This window comes from Ruditapes philippinarum, unplaced genomic scaffold, assembly GCF_026571515.1.
Source record: "Ruditapes philippinarum isolate M1 unplaced genomic scaffold, ASM2657151v2 ctg11013_1_1_1_1, whole genome shotgun sequence".
Lineage (NCBI taxonomy): Eukaryota > Metazoa > Mollusca > Bivalvia > Venerida > Veneridae > Ruditapes > Ruditapes philippinarum.
In genome coordinates, this window is record NW_026862604.1 from 7,032 (window position 1) to 29,558 (window position 22,527).

At 32.8% G+C, this 22,527-nt stretch overlaps 1 protein-coding gene and 1 pseudogene across 2 annotated transcripts in view; both read left to right on the forward strand.

Annotated features, from left to right (window-relative positions):
• The first annotated feature begins 177 nt into the window (after positions 1–177).
• LOC132719544 (uncharacterized) lies at positions 178–22,164 on the forward strand (annotated as a pseudogene).
• The window catches only part of LOC132719547 (uncharacterized), a 64,688-nt gene continuing 51,691 nt past the window's right edge, over positions 9,531–22,527 (forward strand). For both annotated transcript variants that reach the window (XM_060703323.1, XM_060703326.1), the window contains exon 1: positions 9,531–9,661. The gene's annotated coding sequence lies outside the window, so the exon portion shown is untranslated. The remainder of the gene's footprint in view (positions 9,662–22,527) is intronic.

Sequence of the window (22,527 nt, forward strand, 5' to 3'; positions counted from 1 at the left end):
AAAGCAGGACAGTCACAATATTTGCACTTTTATCAATTTTCAAGGTCAACGGCTGCGCATTAAAAAGAACTGACCGAGAATTTGGGATTAAATTGGAACATACATGACTTCAAATGGTAACATTCTTATTTCATCTGATAAGATAAACAGTATATATGTTTGTTTGAGGTCACAAAGTTGTCTCCTAAATTTTGAATATCCTAATCATTTTCAGCTTAAATTTCATCATGGTAACATCTTGGTTAGTATTTCTGAGTGTAATTCACGTCTCGTCTGCTCACAGCATACATGCACGTGAGACGCGCTGTTACACAGACCTCGGATGCTTTTCTTCCTACGCCGATATTCCTGCGCCGCAATCACCGACGCAGATTGCAACGACGTTTCAGATTTACACGTTCTGGGGCTCGAGCGGTTCGTTTAATTTAGAATCTCTGCATTACAAAACTCAGATAAACAGCTGGGCATTGCATTTTTGACTCAAGTAAACCTACAAAGGTCCTCATCCATGGCTACCTCGACTCCGGGTCGACATCTTGGATGCCCCAGATGTCCAGCGAACTTCTGAAAAAGGTCTGCATATGTTTACTTATTGATTTCATACACTAAAACTGTTTTGTTATTGTTATTACAATTTGAAAAATACTGGCTACACTAAGTATATAACTGTTGTTTAAGCTAGACTTACCTGTAAGGTGAAGGTTAATCATGCTTACATCCACATAAAACTCATTAAGGGCTACATAAAGAAAGGGACGCCAAGCTATCAGCAGCGCCAGTGGTTTCAATAACTAGGAAAGTAATGTTAATAATATCGGAAAAAAGAATTTCACGATCAGTTTAAACGGGGAAAGGTAGATGGGTTGGCGGTTGTGAGCCTTAGTGAGTTTTATGTTTGGATGAAATCATATTAACCCTTCACTTTACATCAGGTAAGTTAGCTTAATATATTATTTTATCATGCATATAAAACTCATAATTCCCGAAATTGCTATTATTGTTAGTGCCACAGCTCTTTTGTTAAACACACTTTCCTCGGTTTAAATAGTGCACAGCTCCAACTCCCAAAAATACAAACCTTTTTCGAGCGAAATCAAAAGACAGATTTTACTCATTTGAAATCGCCAAAAAACCTAAACTTGCTCTTAATAATTTCATTTGTTTTCAAAAAGAAACGGAGAATGGCAGAACTTGGGGAAAACATGCGTCGTCGATATGAATTGAACTTAAATAACCCCGCCCTCTTAGAAAAAATACTGGCTTCAACAGTTTAGTAAATAGGTTTTTTTAAAAAAATCCCATCACAAGCGAGTGAAAAAGGAAACGACAATGGCTCCTGTCGGGTTCGTTTATAGGTATGGAGTAAAATGCATCAGAAATGTAAACTTTGCCAGAGTAACAATTTTATCTCATTTTCTGTTGTTACTGATCCCAATGTTTCCATTTTAAAATGTATTTTCTTGACGAAATTGCTATTGAATGATTTTAATTTCAAAATGATTCTAATTCGTTCGTCTGATTGCAGTCTTGTAAATATGTTCGAAATGTATTCTCCGTCAAAATTTTCGTTGGCAACTTGAATTATTCCTTAATTGATTTTTCCTTGATTTTTTTTAATACTGTATTGCTTGTTGCACACGATAAACGCCTACAGTTTCTAGTATTCATTTATCCTTGGTTATTCTTCAACTCATTCGCCACCATTCTGATCTTCGCCGCCGAGGGATTTATCAGGGTAAAGGAATATTTCATATAATGGTTACTTACTTCAGATATTATTGTTCATGTGCTCTTGATAGGAAAGTATTCTTTTTGTAAAATTGATGTTTACGTCGTCGCTGTTGATTAAAATTAAAGTTGGCCTGTGAGTTGAGCGCATGTTTTTTCGTTTGTTACCAGGGACAACGCGTCCTGGCGTTCCCCCTAAAATAGTCCGCCTGGAAATAATCTATTGTTCCTTAACCTTTCAAGTTCTTCATCTACTTCATCGCCAAATAGATGAGTGGCAAAAGGATTTGCAGTACTAATTGGTCAATAAAGCGGGACAAGCTCCTTCTTAATCCCGTCACGTCGCACCTTAGAAGTGGTGACCAAGGCGTTGATATTGACAAACAGTTTGAAAGTAAACTCAAATCAACTCTTTCATTTTTGGTGGCCCATCTGTTTTTAGTTCACCCATATCCTTCAATACTGGTACCGAAAGCATACGAAAAATGTTTCTGCGTCATAGTTGTAGAAAATCGGCATTGTTAGGCCTCTTATACCGTCAAAAAAAAATTTCCTTCAATTTTTCTTCTTTCTGTTTTACATGTAAAAACCTTGTTGAATACGGAATCATCGGCCTCGAACAAAATTCGTTTCCCAACTTTAATTGTTTCCACGTGGTAACTGCAGGTTTTTCAAAAGAATTAACCTCAGACCCATTTCAGTTCAGAAAAAATCCGTTTAAAACCTTTAATCGCATTTAGGATACCTTCTAACTGACCGGAAGATCAAATGCAGGGTGTCCCGATTTTGTTCAAAGAATATTGGGAAATACTTGACGGTGTGGTTTTCCAATTTCCTGGTCGTTTTCGGCCAATGACCCTAAAAAAATGTTTTTTGAAACAGTTGTTGAACTCGACTAGCCATTTCCAGCAGTCCCCGTTTTAATCAAAATCCGCGGTGGAAAATAGATTTATAAAACGAAAACGATTACGCCCCTCAAAATAGACACATTATTTCGTCTGTGGCAATGCAAACGAAGACCGAAGTGCACGGACAATGATATATATATTTGGAAAGAATATACACACACAAAACTTTTCCTTTGTGTTTGGCAAGCATTATTGTGAACTAGTGTAAATTTTGCCTGTGGTGTTCAGACATTTATTTTTAAACACAGGTTTCCTCTTTTCAGAAAAATTCAATTTCATTTCGGAGACTTAACGTGTCTAACAAACACAAATATTTGAGCCGGTGTCATGACAAAAACCAACATAATGGGTTTTTGCCAAAAATCAAAAGGAATCCATGCTGTTCGCTTACCAACTCTAAATTACAAGTAGAGAACCCTGAATAGCGAAACAGCATGGATTCCCTGAATCAAGAACGGCGCGGAATGCGCTGGCTGGTCTGGATCCATGCTGGTCGCAAACCCACTATGTTGGTTTTGTCATGACGCGTCTCATTTGTTTCATACATGTATACTTCTTACACATATGTTTACTTCTTAATGCTGAACTTTTGTTTTAATATTTAGATTTGGTTGTGTCTTATCTATCTATGACTCTAAATTGTCTAGGGGTTTACATCTATAAACAAAGGGGTTATTCGACAACGAGTCACGTTTTGATAAAACAGTCATAAAGAAGTACAAGTACATGAAAAAAAAATCCTTTAAGGGTTTTTATACATCGTTTGTTTATGGTTTTCATCGTTTGAATATGAATATATGTTACTTTGTTTATATCCTTTTTCAATTAGATAAAATAAAATAAAATCATTAAGCAAATAATATACTAAGTGAAATTATTGCCGAGTGGTCAACACGTCGGGCTAGTATTCTAATGATCACTATGTGGGTTCAAACCCCGTCAGGATATTAGTAAATCACAATAGTGTAAAATTTATAGAGACAATATGGTCTTCTCTGTTCACAGGTGGTATTAAAACACAGGGTGTCCTTGATATCTTAAAAATAAAAATATAACCAAAAAAACTATCGGGAAATCATTAGATATACCGTTTAAATTTGGGTTAAGTTTTTTCGGTAAATAAATAGTAATGTTTCTTTAAAAATATAAAGGAACGTTTTAAAACAACCCCAAAGATCAAAAAAAAAAATTTAAAAATGTCAACAGACTTGGTAATTTTAAAAAAAGTAAATTGTCAAAAAAACCTTTGCATGAAAGAAAGGGAAAATGTACCCGCCCCTTTTTTGGGGTATTAAAAGAAACAATGTATTCTTTTTAAGGGTTTTTTTCTGTTTTTGACAAATCTCAATTGCATTTTTAAATTCAATTCCAGGGTGATTTTAATGTGATAATTGTTGATTGGGGACACGGATCCAAAACCGATTACCAACATGCCGCAGCTAATACTTTTGTTGTCGGTGCAGAGACTTCTTTGCTGCTTAAATATCTGCACGATAATCACGGCCTTAAGTACTCCGATGTGCACGTTATTGGACACAGTCTTGGCGCGCAAACTGCCGGTCACGTGGGTCATGCCGTTCCGACATTAGCTCGTATAACAGGTGATGGCATTTTTATGGTAATGCTGTTGAATGTCTATGAAACAAATAAAAACTTAATAAAATACTAAAGTACATGTTAGTCCAAGAAAATTACTGTGTTTCTTTACAAATATCTGTAATTTCTTATGGATGTATGCATCTTACAATATTTCCGGATATTCTTAGAGACATTAAAGTCTGTATATATATTTTTGAATATAATGTTTTTCTTTGAGGACAGCATTTTTCTAATTAACTCGTAACATTAAATGATTTAACATTTTAAAAATGCATGTAATGATTGGAAAATACATTTACAAAATGTTGATTTAAATTAGCTAAAACATATTTCTCTTAGGTCTTGATCCTGCTGACCCTGGATTCACCGGAAGGCCTCTAGACAAGCGTCTCGATGCCTCTGACGCCAACTTTGTTGACGTCATCCATACAGACGCCTCAAAATTTGTTCTAGTATCAGGTAAATAAGCACATCACTATATAATCCTTTGGCCGTTAACTGTTTTAAGGTCCGTTTTGGGTTATTTTTGCAGATTCCATAGTGTCTTTTGGTTCCATTTGACGTTATATGTGTTAAATTTTTTTATCATATCATACAAAATTTATCACCAAAGACCACGGTGACCTTTGCTAGGTATTGCATTATAGGATCAATTGCAAGGCAAGAGGTACTGTTTTTATTGTGTACCTTACAATTTGTGTGGCACTATTTTTTGAGTAATGATATTGGTAATGTTACTTCTAATAGCGTCGTAAAATAACATCTAGTAACATAAATGTCTCTGTTTGCTTATTTTACAAAGATTTTATATCGTTCCACTGAAAAGATAGACTAAAAAAAACGATTTTGTGGTTTCAAGTCAAAAAATTCTAGATCTATTTTAGAATAAGTTTTCTATTTATTAGGCTATGGAACACGTGACGCTGTTGGTGACCGTAGATTTCTATCCAAATGCAGCCGAATGGCGGCGATCATCAGCCAGGCTGTGAAGAGAAACCAGTAGCTGGGCTAATAGTAGTGTGATTGTGGATCAATGAAGGTATACAATAACAATGCAAGTCCTGAAAAAAAATCTTACTTCACTCTTCAGTCAATCAGCCTTATAGCACCCTTTGCATTTTGCCGTTCGGGCAAAGTGCGCATTACATATTAGTCTTAAAATTATGATTTTCAAAATACAGTCACTGAGAATAAGCAATAAACTCAACAAGCACCTTCGCCTATTCGGCTAAAATCCTAATTTCATAATCTTAGAAAGTCATCTTTATGTACCCACAGCGATTTGTTAATCTACTAATATTTCTTCCTACATTTGTTTTCATTACAGGCGCTGCACAGCTTCTATAAATGTAGCCATCCTAGATCCAGGGAGTTATTTATAGAATCTATATAATTCAAATGTAATTTACGACATTACTTGCCCCAGCGGCGATCTCGTTTGAAGCTGGGATTGTCTAGGTTGTCCAGCCGGCGGCTGTCCTGTCATGGGATACGACGCCGACCAACAGAGTAGTATGAGGGGGTCTTTCTATCTCAGCACTTCAGACAAGCACCGTTTCTGTGGTACGTCAAATGAAACTAAAAAAATTACAAAAACCCTATTACATTGTTAAAGGTTTATTTCTGTATTGTTGTCATAATATCTAGTTATAACATTTAAATAAGTTGCTCACATACTATTTCCGCAAGAATCTACATACTTTCTATCTTCAAACGTAAATCGACTGTCTTTGGTCAAACTTCTGCAATTTAGATTACTTTGAAAACTTAAAAAAACTTTTATTTTGTTTTATTTTAAACAAGCGTATGTATTATGATTATTCTAAAAGTCTACATGTATTTTTTATCTAGAGAGAAAATAATAGGAAAAATAATTGCGTAAATATTATGATCAAATATTTTTGAACATGAACTATTGAGGTCACATGAGTAATTTTATTGATATCAAGGATGGCGGACGATGTTTCCACATTATGGAGATTTATTATACTACTGCTTAGGAACTAAACCGGAAAGTTGAGCGCACGAAGTTTGAAAGGTTAAGTCAGCCTTTTAAACGTTTTATTATCCGATTTGAGCTGGCTAATACAAACGTTGCTTTATTCTATGTCAAAATCAATGTGTTAACTTAAAACTATAGTAACTGTGTCTAATTACAAAAATTATAGATCGAGCATAAAAAGTAATAAAATATATTCAAATAACCATTAATGCATGAAATAAATAGACTGGAGTCAATGTTCGCCAGTGGTTAATATTTGCTCCAAATAGTGTTGATTTACCCTTTGTAAATATACTATGATTCTAGCAAATATATACAATTATTATATAAAAAGGAACGATACAGTGTTTAGTAATAGAAAGAGCATCGAAACACGAGACTTTCTGATTTGCACGAGGGGGCGTAGCGAGTAGTTTTGGTGTTCTTTTCTCTTTTGTATCATAGATTCAAACATGAAAACACGTTCGTTGTTGTCACAATATGAAACCCCAGAAAAAAAAGTAACCAATGAACGAGCATCTGAATATCATATATCTGTCGCGTTTCCTTTCTCTGCCGTTCCTACAATAAGTAAGCAGCAAAAAATGAACCAATCAATGGGCGTACTAATACCTGCATTCCAGTTAACGCACTGTGCACGTATATGTCTTACGATTTATCTCTGACGCATTTTCAACAGGAAAAAGGTCCCCAAACTATGATACAATTTTCAGCTTAATGACACTTTGACCACGTGAGAGAACGAGAAACCGTCTATCTACCGCATACTGATTATTGCTCACCTGTACGGTCAGTACACTTCCCATTTGTCAAGTCCCTGTATCTTCCATGTCTTGCTTGCCGGTGCATCTTCAGAGTCATAGTATAATGTTCTATAACCTGCTAACCTGCTCAAGGATAATAACATTGATTACCTTTTTACCGTTTAGAGTATCTACAATCATGACAAAAATCAGTATAACCGGTCCAGTATTTTCTACATTAACATTATCATGGTATTACGACATGAATGATACAACAGCCTACGATAACTTACAATAACAATAAACGATAACGGGTATTTTCTACAACTGACAATTACATTTGGCTTACACGTATTTATACTTTCAAACATTACAGTACGTTTTCACAATGACATAAATATACCAGTACAGTATTTCTTACAATAACAATTCATATACCAGTACAGTATTTCTACAATAACACTTCATATACCAGTACAATATTTCTACAATGATAATACATATACCCGTACAATATTTTACAATGACATTTCATATACCAGTAACAATATTTCTACAATGACAATACATATATCAGTACAATATTTCTACAATGACAATACATATACCCGTACAATATTTCTACAATGACATTTCATATACCAGTCACAATATTTCTACAATGAAAATACATATACCAGTACAATATTTTTATAACTGACGATACATTTATCGGAAGGGCATTTTTACAATGACAATATATATAAACAGTATGGTGTTTGTAAAATGACAATATATATACCATTACGGTATTTATACAATGACAATACACACTATACATTATATAACGGTACAATATTTCAACAATGACGAAACATATACCAGTATGGTGTTTGTATATTGATCATACACATATTCATTTCCGGATAATTTCTTAGAATGGCAATACATTAATGTATTTCATGCAAGACAACTAAAGGTAAAGTTCGGGTTTTTTTTTTATTCCTGGACAATAAAATGTGTACGTTTTTAAAATATATGTCTTATGTTATTTATAAAATATTAAATATAATAATGTATAGTTGCACCATGTCTAATATCATAAAACATTTCGGATTACCATTTATTTATATCTTTGTTACTTTTAAAGTAAAATGCTTTCGTTTAATAAAAAGAACATTTCTTTCAGATACACATATTCTTGCTCCGGCATCGTTTTATCCGAGCAATTGCATCAACTGTACGTCACACACGTGTAAGTATTCAATTAGTTGTTACATAATTATGCAATAGATCACTACGACTTTCTGGTCCATTTTTTATGTTTGAAAAAATAGAATAAAAAATAAATTGTGTAAGTCAGTATTAATTGTTTACTGAATTCTATCATTGGCGAAATTTAAAGATATAATTAAGTTGGACACATCTCATTGCTGGTGATATAACAAAATGTTCACCTGAGACAAGCGATGTTTACGAGGAGAACATTTCATCCTATTATCATCAGTGAATATGACATTTATTTTATTATACCAATTACAAGCTTATACAAATAAATGTTCAAGGTCGAGATCTCAAACATTGCTACTAGTAGTATATTGTAAATAAATCCTATGAGGCATAAAAGTAAGACCTATCATTTAGGTAGCAATGAACTCAATTAAGGTAAACGTTTTTTTTTATAATAACACATGGTCGCTGACTTCTGAACCTCTTGACCCTCACCCCTGTGGTTTCGAATCTCGTCAGGTTATTCGAATTAAAAAAAAAAAAATCTGAATATTGTTCTGCTTAGGATCCCGTACGTGCATGAATTGATGCAGGAGGGGCACCTAAGGTTTTCCTCTGCTAGTTTTGGAAAGTGGCCTATATGTAATCAATACTTGTAATATGTAAAATGAACTATATCTATTATTTTCATTCTTTATGAAATTTTACTTAAATAATTTTCTTTATGATCTTTTAATATTAATTTCCAAGTTTGTTTCAGCGCTAAAGAGAGGTATTTTAATTCGTCATCTTAAAGCATCTTACACAATTTTGACACATAAAGTTAATAATCATTTCATTGTCTGCATGATTTATATTTGGAAAAGGAAATGGTATTCGTTTCACAAATGTTTTGCTACACAATCTGCGATCTTTAGATTATTAATTCATGGTAATAGAGCGGTGTTCATACCGTTTATCATTTATACACTCACTTATACAAGTACTATTGATATATTAGACGTTTTGCTATCGTACCATAATGTGTTACTTATACTGTTATTTTAAGGTTAGTTAAGGGAGATATTTATAGAAACGACAGATAGTTGGTAAGTTGACATTAATTTCGTTAATCATGAATTTTAAGTATATAGAATTTGTGGAATACATAGGTTGATTATTTTTTAATAACTATTGCTTATATAGCTTATCGAGTTCCAGTGAGGTGTTTTAATTGCATTTTGTATACAGAGAACATTTATAACAAGATTATTTTATTTATATGGATAAACCCTTACCATATATTTACAGCACTGATTTTAACGATCTCAACATATATTAAACCTAACTCCCAGTGAACCAGGAAGTGTAAATAAACTTCTTTTTCACGAAGTCACACTGATAAAACATCTGCAGAAAAAAGAGGTCAATATATTTGTCGTGTGTACATAATATGTCATTTGACTTGATTTTATTTGCGAATAAACCTACAGGTAAGATTGTATGTTGATATGTATTTATATATCACTAGTTTGTCACGTTTTCTTGTACTGAAACGATTCAGATAGATATTACTTTATTAGTTAGTGATTCTGCTTTGTCAGCCATGTTTGTTTTCACGAAGTCTGTCCAAAATGAAAAAGTAGGCCAAAATTCATATAACAAGAAAAGATTACAATGTAAAATGTAGATTAAGGTCTTCAGCGTACCCGTTTATATATATGTCATGACGTGAACGCTGAAGATAACCCCGTAGAGGAAAGTCCACCAATAATCGTGCCAGGAATCTGACACGCTCGTATTTATTTATCGAACATGCCACGAAGTAAAGTGAAGCATACCTTGATTAAACGATATATAATCTGTTGATAAGCCAAGGATGGACAAATAAAAATCTTATTAGGAACATAAACTACCTAATAGTTTCCGACAGGTAAAAATTTCGGCACTTGGCCGCCATCTTGCCAAAATGTTTGACCACGTGATTACGAGATTGACCTTTAGGAACCCATGTGCCTCCAATATTTTTATAGATTACTTTTTTTTAAGATGTTGAAAAAGGTTATTTACTGACTGTTATATTCAATAAAATCATATTTAAATACTAAAAAATTTATGAAAATAAATAAAAACATTATTTTGAATAAAAATATCGAAATCATGTCAACAAAATGTTCTAAATATAGTACACAACTCTATTCAAATCTGTTCCCGCAAATGACGTCATACGAGGTCTCGCGTCACTTGAATGTCATGCTTACTTCGGGTGAAACATGATGTTTACAGTTAAATAGCAATTTTAATGACCAGGTATTTAATATTTCATTACTCTGAATTGCGTTATTTAGAACATATTTAATAATTGTTTCCGTAAAATGCACAAAGAATGATCGGGTAAGTGTATTGCAATGAAAACAAGATAAATCACACTTATGTATTCTGTAGTTTTCGTAACGGGGTCTTATCACAAACTTTAATGCCGCATCTGATGAAAAACAAAAATGTTAAAAAGCGGCTTATAAAGTTTTGGAAGCCAGAACTATGTAAAATGATGACCATTTCAAAGTGCACTTCAAGGTCTATGTTTAAAAGACTATTGAAAACTGAAATAAAAATGATAACACAAGAATATTTACCTTGAATGTGATACATTTCCGAAGATGATCTCTTGTCAAGTTTTATACACATTTCATGAATGGCAAAATCCAATTTAGTGTCTGTTTTAGTGCAGACGAATGCTAGTTTTTGCACCTTAATATCAGATAAAATTGTTCTTTATTGTCCATGTATATGTTGCCTTTATCTTTTCACACAAGTTATTAGGCCTCAAATAGTGAAAAATGTCCTGTTTGGGCCCCAAACACATGTTTTCGTTTGAGAAATGTTAGTAAAAACTGATCGCTTTTTCGGCGCCACCCCCATCTAAAAGGTAGATCACTCGGGTTGCCAGAAGGGGGATTTGCCCCCTTCTGTTTTTATTTTTTTTTTTGAGGGGGGGGGGGAAGGGGGCGGTGGTCCCCCTCATTGCCAGGAAAATTTTGGACTTGTGACAGGTCAATCATAAGGTACCGTGTAACCAAAGCTGAAAAGCCTTTGACTCTGTCTGAATTTATTGAGAAGTTGCAGCACTTTGAAACAATTTTGTTACAAAAAATCACCACAAAATAGTGATTTTGGCAATTTTGAGATGTCCCCTAGTTGCCATGGTAACAGAAAATTTAAGACTGAACCTGCTGTTGCAAAGGCAATGGTCCAGTCAACATTTGTGCCAAGTTTCATTGATATTGAAACAGGTTTTATACTTTTATAGCAATTTGAGCTTGTAACGGCAGACTTTTCAATGAAAACAGACATTTTTCACAAAATGCTCATAAAGTAATGGGTTAAACTCAAATTATAATAAAATAATCTCCCGTTGACACACCGTTGCGAATTTCATACCTTGTATATTGTAACACATAGTAATTCGGTACTGGCATTATATTTTGTTGTTTGGTATCAGGGAATTCCAGTTTTTGATATCACATTGACATTTACTGGCCAGTAAAGGTCTGAACCCTTTGTTAAACTTAAGTAATAAAAGACAAACAACTGTGTTAGAACTCAAAGATTTTGAATTTTTTAAAAAATAAGTATATTCCCAAACAGTTGATTTTATTCGCTCAATAACATCACTTTTGAGTTCGATTGCGAGGAATTATCACAGGATTTGGGATTATTATTTCTTCTAACCGACTCAAAAATCAATGTTCACGTTCCTGATATTAGCAAAATTGGCGCCTGATTTGTTTCCACGTACTTATTTCGAGCGAAGTTGAGTTTTTTGTTATCAGGACCTTTATAATGATTACGTCACCCATGTCTAAATTATAGAACGTTCAAACTGGTGACCTCTGTTGCATAATAACACACACTTTCGGTTCTTCTATGTTCAATAGGGAAAATGCGGGTCGTGTTGGAATACTCAAATAAAATTGATTACAATATTTATGGTCATATAAAGAAATGATTTTTATAACTAGATGAGAAGAAAGTGTAAATTATGAAAAGTGTATTAGTATATAAAACTTTAGCTAAATAGTATTTACATACGAGTAGACACAATGAGTTGTCTGATAATCAGGAACATGTCAGATATAGAGACAACTTTTGTACTTTAAAGTGCAACCTGTAATGTAATTACACACCAAAACGTTTTAAATATTTTAACAGAAGGTTAGTGTTATAATAAAGTATCAATAACATATAAAAGCAAAACAAAAACAAACAAGCAAACAAAAAACTTAAATTTTAATAAAAAGACCATAATGGTTCAAATTTACATCATCTAAAATTTAAATCATATATTTCTAATTTGAAATGAATGAATTGAGTTTCTTGGAATATTAGTGATTCAGTCACGAAAAAGAGGTGATTGTCATCGTAGCATGACTTCATGTTTTACCACGATTGCATTGAACAAATTCAAATATTGTAATTCTCTTTCCATTTTTCAGAAATGGATAAAGAAACAGACACCGAAGGAAGTGGGTCATGAAAAAGTAATTTGACTAAATAAAGTTCAAACATAAGATAAGACATGGAGGTCCCTGGAAGAACACAAGACAGTCCAACAAAAGATAGTGCAGGGAGGTCTTTGAGTGGAGAAAGAACAATATTTTGTCAACCATGTAGTAGTGACGGCGATACGATAGGTGCCATAGGATACTGTCAAAATTGTAATGAGTATCTATGTGCAGTGTGTCTAAAAGTTCATCGCAAGCAAGCCGTGTCAAGAAATCATATTATTCTGGACGGTGACAATATGCCTAAAGTTACAATTCCGGCTGTAACCACAAACGCTTGTTCTGATATATGTACCAAACACGTAAATGAAATTGTAAAATATTTCTGCATGTCACATGATGCGGTGGGTTGTGGAGATTGTATGATCATTGATCATAAATCCTGTAAAATTGATCGTATACAAGATATATCTACAGAATATTTCAATGGCACTGAACACCAAAATATACTAAAAAAGGTAAAGCAGTTTGTTAAAGATATGGATGAAATAAAAGGGGAGCTACAAGCCAGCGAAGGGAATACGAGACAAGCATACACACAAGCAATTAAAGATGTCAAAGCATTCAAGAAAGAAATCATAGATTATCTTAACAAGGCAGAAAGTGAAATGCTGGAAATGATAAATGAAAGAAAAAAGAAGAATGAGATGATGATACAGGAACTACAGCAAGCAGAAAGTCGTATTAGAAGAAATATTAAAGAAATACAGACGAAATTACAGCTACAGGTAAACCAAGCGAATGAGTTGTTTGTTGAAGCAAAACAAGTAAAAGCAAAGCTTATTGATTTTGAAGAGAAAATCTGAATTGTTTTTAAAAAAAGACACCAGCATTGATGTATATGAGTTTCAACGTTCCTCCACATGAGCAATTGGCCAAGTCTTGTAGACCACTACGGTGACATAGTTGATCAAACAGAACAAGAAGGTCGAACACGTGGTATCAAAATACGATCATCTTGTTTCTAGCAAAGAAATAACAGATCACACTGGTTTAGACAGGAAGAGCATTTCTGAAATGGACTTATTTTGATTGTGAGATTTAACATTAAACACAAGATGATTCTTCCGATTGCTTTTTGCAAGTTGTGCATTGATTTGCCCAAGTCAGATTATAGTCACAGATAGGAATAATAAATGTGTGTTAAACTTAGTTGATGTCAATAACAAACAGTTTCAAAGTACAATCTTAAGTATTGTCCATATGGTCTGTAGCAGTAGTAAATCCCCAATCTGGTTGCTTGACATTTCATGATAATAGGAAGATACAATTTTTCACCATAACACAGGTTATAAAATCAGTGAAATTGACATGAATCAATGTCCGTACAGGTTGTAAGAAAATTGCAATCCATGAAGATAAGATTATTGGTATAACCGACACGAGTGTTGAGATTATGAGCATGAGCGGACAACTGATAAAATCTTTATCTCATCCAAATATGAAATGGTTAATTGATATTGCTGTCATACCAAGCTCACAAATCTTTTATGTCAGTAATCACTTAAGTGTTTTGATGTTTTCAAGTTCGATTTTGATGGCAATCTGATAGCAACATACAAGGACAAGGATCTGGTAGATGTGAGAGGATTAGAAGTAACAAGAGACGGTACAGTGCTTGCGTGTAACTGGACTGGAGATGGCAGTATTCATATGATTACTCCTGACTGTAAAAAGATCAAAGAACTCAAGGATAGTAGACATGTAAGATATCCATTGTGTGTTACGTACTGTAATAAAACAAATAAACTTTTTGTTGGAAACTATGAGAATAACCTTGACAAGAAGTTCAGAAACGTTTTGAAAGTTTTTCAATTAAGGTAGATTTTTATTCCATATGAAATCAATGGTCTGATGCAAACAGAAATGGACAAAACATAAATGATATACTAAATATACATTTATTCATTACATTAAACAATTGTACAGATGTTTTATAAATAATAAGGCACGATCTTAAAATGACATTGTCTTAAGAAAAACAGAACAAAAAAAACAAATTTAAACAACAGAAGAAAATATATTAAAGAATTTATTAGCGTTACATACATGTATATACAGTAATACATAAACAGTGCATATCTGCATATAATGTTGGACATGTGCTTTTATTATTTCATAATTTATTGCATTATTTACCAGGTAAGTAATCATGACCTTTTATATGATGGATAAGACAAAATGTGCGCTTCAATAACAAATTCAGATCTGCATATGATAGAACAATATCTTTATATAGGCCAATGATTATTAGCATTTCAGTGATGTCTTAAATATTACTTTGTATTCCTACAAAACTGCTTGTACTCCCTGCTGGTCTTTTGCTTGCGTTGCCTCATGAAGAAAGAAAGGAATTTCAAACTATTAGGAGAAACAGTCAAATTCCGAAGTACATTATGTTTAAATCCAATGTAGTAAATAGTAGTAAAATAGAGTGAAATAAGAATCCCTAAAGAAAGCCCAACGTCGCAACTGCAGGCTCGGTTTGATTGAGCCTGTTCATGGACGATACTGTCAAGTGCAAACTACCGTCCACGCCCCCTAGCACCGGCTTAAGCAGAATTCAACATTTAACATATACTGGTAAAATTTAGAATTTTGAAACAAACCTTGTAATTTCAAAAGTATTTAAAAAAAACGACCCTGAAAATATGACTAAATTTCAAAGTAATAATTAGAAATAACTTAGTAATAAAGTATTAAAAGGACAGTATATTTATATCTGAATCAAATTTGAGTTTAATGAACTTTTTGAACTAGAATATTTATAAAATATTCCGTGGCAGATAAGATGATATATGTTTACAAAAAAGCACTTATTTGGAACCAAGTTTGTCATAGAACACTTAAAGCTTTGAACATAACGAAATGTTTCACTTAGAACTGAAATGTTTAGCTAAATCAAATCACTAGTGAAGTCCTGACAACTTTTTCCGAAAACAAAATATTTTAGAAGCCTTCAATTTGGCAAAATAAAATGTTTCTTTTAGCACTGACAGTTAAGTCCAAATTTAATAGACACTAAGTCTTATCTATTTTGTTATACGTTATTGATCATGTGTTTCACAAAGCATTGTTTGTTTTTATCTACATAAATCGTTTGAACCACAGAATCTAGTTTTATCTGATATGTGATGCCTTTAGAAGAACATGTTCCGTTTTCTGTATGCCTGATTATGAAGAAACACTCTTCTTATTTTTATCACTAGCAAAGCAATTCCAGATACGTATTGTTTCATCAGCAGCAGCACTTGCAACCATAGTGTTATCTGGTGACATTGCTAGGTTAAGGACACGAGCCTTATGACCTGAAAGAAAAACCATGAAAATAAAATATTCAGGTTGTGTTTGTACTTTGTTTGATCCGCTAAAGAAGACTTCCTCTTAAGTTATAGAAACGAAAAAAAATTGTAAGATAAAATAAGACTTTTGCATTAGTAAAACACGAATAAGAAAATAAAGAATGAAGCAACAGTGAAATTTGTTCTACCTCAAACTATGAACTTGTTAGGTCACGGATGAGGATGACAACCACATGTTTCAATAATTGAACCAAATTCTGATAATCTGCATAATATCCATACTGCAACCTGTCTGATTTCATGTTTCTTAAAGATAATCCAAGAACTTTATGAATTATCACCAGATTCAGTTTTTGAGGTCTGGGTGAAAAAAAGACCTATTGTCCCCACCAGTAGGTAACCAGTTTTGTTTGTTTGTTTGATTTTACGCCTTTTCCCAACAGTATTTCAGTCATATAGGCGGGTAGTTTCCTAACCATCGTTCCTGGTGAGTTACACCAGTACTAGACTATCTTCCTCCGCTAGGGAACCAGTAAACTAACAAAACATTTCAAAGACAGCATACCTTCAAGATCAGTAACTTTTGTGAGATCTGGATATTTCCAGATGGACAGCTGATTTTGTGAGAAGCCATGTCCTGATATCAATTCTTTATACTCCTTTGACCATAAAATAGCACATACCTAAAATTTCAATGTACACATATAACATCAATTCTATATTTTAAAAAATTCAAGCTATTTGATAATTATTGCTGTTAAAGTTTTCAACATGATTATCTTAAGGTAATTAATTAAAAAATATAATCATTTAGTAATAATTAATTATCAAATCATGTTTGTTTAATTGATAAAAATAAAACTGTCACATGTTTAATATACATGTACAAGAGTGTTCATCACTGATCACATTTTGTTTGTTTTTATTTGGTTTTACGTCACACCGACACAGTAAAGGTCATTTGGCGACGTTCCAGCTTTACTGGTGGAGGAAGACCTCATGTGCCCTTCCGTGCATTATATCAGGCCCCAACGGGCACCTGAGTAGAACCACCGACGTTCCGTAAGCTAGCTGGATAGCTTCCTCACATGAAAGAATCCAAGTCCCTGTCGGAATTCGAACCCCCAGCGGTGAGGGGCAAGTGGCTTGAAGTCAATGACCTTAACCACTCGGCCACGGACGCACCTCACTGATCACATGTATCACCTGATGATACCCAGTTCTGTAGTTGTATTGAGTAGTGATTTGTTGGAAATTTAAATGCCCGTATGGATATTTGAATGTTTTCTATAATATGAAGTAAAAACAAATACCCAAAAATCATGAATGGGCCAAAAACACCTTTTTAATTCATGGGCCTTAGGATTTCATTCACATTGCAGAAGAAGTGGTTTGAAAAACATTATTCATTTGTGAATTCATACCTGAGATTAAGCATCAACAGAGGACAAATTGCTTCCAGTGTTCACATTCCATATCCTAATGTGCCTGTCAGCAGTGCCTCCACCACTAGCAAGAATATTTGGTTGCCATGGACACCAAGAAAGAGCCTGAAATGTAAATTAGAGGGTTTTTTACTATGGTATATAAATTGTATTTATTTCAGGCACTGTTGCAAAATATACACAATTATAAAAATGTCTAAATTAAAGTTACGAAAATTTTGTTTTTAGAGAGATTCGTAACAATTAATCTAAAGGTTCATGAATCATATAAAGAGGCCAAGAAATAATTTCTTCCATTTATATACTTTGAGCTGACTTGATTAGTTTAGACAAAGAAAATAAACAATATCCTTATAATGATCCTGCCGACCCTGAATTCAACGGAAGGTCACTATACATGCATCCCGACGCCTCCGATGCCGACTCCGGTGACGTAATCCTTACAGACGCCTCAAAATGTAAATGTACCTTATAATTTGTGTGGAACTACTTTTCTTCCTAATGATTTGATAAAATATTACTTCTAATAGCGTCTAACATAACCCTAGTGACATAAATGTTATCATGTACCTTATTTTACACAGATTTTATATCTTTCCAATAAAATAGATGATAGAACAAAACAATTGCTTCTAATTAAAAAGACAAATCTAACTGATAGCATTTACAATACGTTTCTATTTATATGCTATGGAACACGTGACACTGTCAGTGTGAGTGACGACGATTTCTATGGCGATCATCAACCAGGCTGCGAAGAGAAACCAGTAGCTGGCGCGATAGGAAGTGTGATTGGTGGATCAATTTGAGGTATACAATATCAATGTCAAATCCCGAAAATTCTTTATTTCACTGTGAATAAAACAGGCTCATTCAAATTGACCTCGTACCATTTGCAATTTTGGCTTCATTTATGTTTCAACTACAAGAATTTAACATAAACAGCACAATGAGCCGGATGCTTACAAATTTTATTTCTAGATTATTTTAATATATATTTAATACATATTCAAAAGAAGAGAAATTTTGCAACAAAAATTTCAACAAAAAGAATGACGCAAAGTCTACTTTCTTATTTTTTCGCCATCATCTTCCGAGAAATCTCGTTTTCTCAGGATTGATTGTTTGTAACAAGACAGAAACAAAGAAAAGGTCAGAGAAACGTGTAACATATTTATTAAAATATAGTTCATGTGTCTGACTTTTAACATTTTTATATGTGTACATGTAGAAGGATTGGTATATAGTAATTTATTACTTTAATTTTTTTTTTTTGGTTAACCGATAAAATAATATACAGCAAAACCTATGAATAAGGCCACCAATAGTGGACACTGAACATAGCCTAAAAAGACATTCAAGTGTTTTGTTTTTTTTGGGACGTTACTCCGTTCAATTTATGCAATGACGGTTTGTCGAAGATTGATCATTATTCACTGCGTGATCTTTATTTGCAAGTGGTCTTTCACACAGTTTTGACTGTGTACAGAATATATTATAAATTGTATCCCAATGAAATAGTTTAAATTGTCATGCACTAACTTTTTAAAGATCTTGTAACTAATTTGTTATGGTTTTATAATTATCATAAATATGATGCTCAAGTGAAGATTTATAAATATTGTAAGTTCAACAAAATATTTGTAACGATATTACCTAATTAAATTTCATGTAAATAAATTAGTTAATTAGAAATCTATTTTCGGTAAAGTTTAAGCCAAATGTTTCAATAACAAATGAATGCATATATTTTAATGATTATTTAAACTGCGAATAAACATTGGCAGTACATATTTATAAATATTCTTTGATATTTGGAAATTGTTTTAGAAGAATAATTACATGTATATACATTTATAAAATTTCACTTAACTGTTGTTACATTCTTTATTATAATACAGAATCTTTATTGATATAAATCAGCGGTAAAATAACTGAACCGTTTAGGTCAGTACAATGTTAAGACATTACTTTATCATAGTATATTTTAAAAACAAATTCCACTTCTTGACAAGATAAGACCAACACCGATGTTTTTGTTTACAAAACTGCTGCTATGACACATGTCTTTACCCTCCAGGTATGATTTACTAAAATCTAATTTCACAAATCTAGAAATGTCATATGTTGTACACAGCGATTTGATATTAACATCTGTCTTTTTAAGGAACTAGAATATTTCTGCTACAACTCTTTTGTTTTCAATTACAGGCGCTGCCAGCTCGATAACATGTAGCCATTCTAGGTCAAGAGAGTTATTTATAGAATCTATAAATTCCAAATGTAAATTTTACGCACATACTTGCCCCAGCGGCGACTCGTTTGAAGCAGGGGATTGTCTAGGTTGTCCAGCCGGCGGCTGTCCTGTCATGGGATACGATGCCGACCAACAGAGTAGTCTAAGGGGGTCTTTCTATCTCAGCACTTCAGGACAAGCACCGTATTGTGGTAAGACAATCAAAACTAAACAAGCAAAAACAAAACCATTCGCATTGTTCAAGGTTTATGTCTGTATTATAGTCAAATATCTATAGATATAACATTCAAATAAGTTGCTCAAATACTATTTCCTGCAAGAATCTACATAGTTACTTTCTATCTTCAAGCGTAAACCGACTGTTTTGGTCAAACTTCTGTAATTAAGATTACTTGAAAACTTAAAAAAACTTTTATTTTTGTTTTATTTCAAACAAGCGTATGCATTATGATTATTCTAAAAGTCTACATGTAATTTTTATCTAGAAGAAAATTAATAGGAGAAATAATTGGTAGATTATTTTGATCATGAATGTTTTGAATGACTATAGGTCATGAGTATTTTATTGATATCAAGATGGCGGACAGGATGTTTCACACGTATGGAGAGTTTATTATAACTCTGATAGGAACTAATGGAAAGTCTGAGCCACTAAAGTTTGAAAGGTAAGTCAAACCTTCTAAAACGTTTTTTAATAGATCTGTATTAAGAGCTTGCATGACATGACAAACTTACATTATTCTATGTTAAATAAATTTGTTTACTTAAAAATATAGTTGTCTAAATTAAAAGATATAGATGAGCATAAAAAGTGTTGATGGTATTGGTTATTTTTGCTCCATTAAAGAGTGGTTTAATTTTACTTTGACATAAATATGATTCTGGCAAATATAACACTTTAAAAGGAACAATAAAGTGGTTAATTTCAGCTTAATGCACACTTTTGACCACGGGAGAGAAGAGAAACACGTCATATCTACCCATACTGATATTGGGACTGTGACGTCAGTACAACTTCAATTTGTCAAATCACGTGATCTTCATGGCCTGCTTGCGGTACCATCTGTCAGAGTACATAGTATAATAGTAGAACCTGCTGAAACTGCTCAGAAGTGAGTAATAATAATCGTATTACCTTTTTACCGCTAGAGTATTTCTACAATCATGACAAAACATATACCAGTACAATATTTCTACATGACAAAACATATACCGGTACGGTATTTTTACAATGACATTACATGTATGGTATTTCGACAATAATGATACAAACACCGTAACGATACTTACAATAACAATACATATACCGATAACGGGTATTTCTACAATGACAATTCACATACTGGTACAGTATTTATACACTTTCAATACATATACCAGTACAGTATTTCTACAATGACAATACATATACCAGTACAGTATTTCTACAATAACAATTCATATACCAGTACAATATTTCTACAATGATAATACATATACCCGTACAATATTTCTACAATGACATTTCATATACCAGTACAATATTTCTACAATGACAATACATATATCAGTACAATATTTCTACAATGACAATACATATACCCGTACAATATTTCTACAATGACCATACATATACCAGTACAATATTTCTACAATGACAATACATATAGCAGTACAATATTTCTACAATGACAATTCATATACCAGTACAATATTTCTACAATGATAATACATATAGCGGTACAGTATTTCAACAATGACAATACATATACCAGCACAATATTTTTATAATTGACGATACATTTATCGGAACGGCATTTTTACAATGACAATATATAAAACAGTATGGTGTTTGCAAAATGACAATATATATACCATTACGGTATTTATACAATGACAATACACATATACATATAACGGTACAATATTTCAACAATGACAAAACATATACAAGTATGGTGTTTGTATAGTGACAATACACATATACCGGCATATATCTAGAATGGCAATGCATATATGTTATTTCTATGCAATGACAACTAAATGTATAAGTTACGTTTTTATAATCCTAGTGATAATAAATGTGTATTGTGTTTTAAAATAATATGTCATTATCTTATTTATAAAAATATTTAATATTTTGTGATAGTGCACCATGTCCAATATCGAATAAAACAATTTCTGATTACCATTTATTTTATCATCTTTTGACTCTACATATTAAAGTTAAATGCATCGTTAAAAGTAAAAAGACACATTTTCTTTCAGAACAACATTCTGTGCTCACGAGCATCGTTTTGTTTCCGGACATGCATCAACTGTGACGTCACACACCGGATGTTAAAGTATTCAATTTAGTTGTTGACATATGCAATAGAAATCACATACGACTTTCTGTGTGCCATTTTTTATGTTTGAAAAATAATAGAAAATAAAAAATAAAACTTGTGTAATTCAGTAATTAATTGTTTACGTGAAATTGTAATAATTGGCGCGAAATTTAAGATATAAGTTGGACACATCTCATTGCTGGTGATATAACAAAATGTTCACCTGAGACAAGCGATGTTTACCGAGGAGAACATTTCATCCTATTATCATCAGTGGATATGACATTTATTTTATTATACCAATTACAAGCTTATACAAATAAATGTTCAAGGTCGAGATCTCAAACATGGCTATATTATAAATAAATCCTATGAGGCATAAAGATAAGACCTATCATTTAGGTAGCAATGAAAACAATTAAGGTAAACGTTTTTTATGATAACACATGGTCGCTGACATCTTAACCTCTTGACCCTCACC